This window comes from Ascaphus truei, chromosome 15, assembly GCF_040206685.1.
Source record: "Ascaphus truei isolate aAscTru1 chromosome 15, aAscTru1.hap1, whole genome shotgun sequence".
Classification (NCBI taxonomy): domain Eukaryota; kingdom Metazoa; phylum Chordata; class Amphibia; order Anura; family Ascaphidae; genus Ascaphus; species Ascaphus truei.
The window spans coordinates 14,847,341-14,848,788 of NC_134497.1; positions in this window are offsets into that span (position 1 = coordinate 14,847,341).

Genomic DNA, 1,448 nt, shown 5'->3' on the forward strand with positions numbered 1-1,448 from the left:
ACAGAAGAGAGTGGATACAGGGGACAGGAGGGGAGAGAGGGGGTACAGGGGACAGGAGGGGAGAGAGGGGGTACAGGCGACAGGAGGGAAGAGAGGGAATACAGGGGACAGCGCTGCCCTGTGTTGGTTTGAACTCCCCAGCAGGAAGAATGGAAAGTCCTGGGGAAAAGGATCCAGCTCTGACAGGTGCAGCTGGTGGCAACAACGTAACAGTGAGCGGCGGCGTGTAAAGGATACTCCACCCACAGCATCAATAACTGTGTCACCCAGACAGGGTCATCACACAGTATATGTGAGGGGTCTGCACAGGAATACTGAACAAGGAGCAGCTCACAGCTATCCCCACACCTATATACATCTATCTGCACAGGAATACTGAGCAAGGAGCAGCTCACAGCTATCCCCACACCTATATACATCTATCTGCACAGGAATACTGAACAAGGAGCAGCTCACAGCTATCCCCACACCTATATACATCTATCTGCACAGGAATACTGAGCAAGGAGCAGCTCACAGCTATCCCCACACCTATATACATCTATCTGCACAGGAATACTGAGCAAGGAGCAGCTCACAGCTATCCCCACACCTATATACATCTATCTGCACAGGAATACTGAGCAAGGAGCAGCTCACAGCTATCCCCACACCTATATACATCTATATGCACAGGAATACTGAGCAAGGAGCAGCTCACAGCTATCCCCACACCTATATACAGCTATATGCACAGGAATACAGAGCAAGGAGCAGCTCACAGCTATCCCCACACCTATATACATCTATCTGCACAGGAATACTGAACAAGGAGCAGTTCACAGCTATCCCCACACCTATATACAGCTATATGCACAGGAATACAGAGCAAGGAGCAGCTCACAGCTATCTGCACACTTGTATATAGCAATCTGCACACTTGTATATAGCTATCTGCGCACCTCTATACAGCTATCTGCACACCTGTATACAGCTATCTGCACACTTGTATATAGCTATCTGCGCACCTCTATACAGCTATCTGCACACCTGTATACAGCTATCTGCACACCTGTATACAGCTATCTGCACACCTGTATACAGCTATCTGCACACCTCTATACAGCTTTCTGCACACCTGTACACAGCTATCTGCACACCTCTATACAGCTATCTGCACACCTGTATACAGCTATCTGCACACCTCTATACAGCTATCTGAACACCTCTATACAGCTATCTGCACAGCGCCTTTCCAGGTAAGAATTGCCTGTGTGTGTCCGCCTGCTGACTACAAGCTAGTTCTCTCGGTGCCTCTTAGCATGGGGATTATTGATTATTTGGCATATTAACATTTGCTGGCAGATGAATACATGGTTGTAACATGCCTTGCTTTACCTGAGTCCCACTGTGCTGCGGAGAGCCCCGAGGGTGGGATGCATGATGTCATGCATGGTGTTGCATAAAGT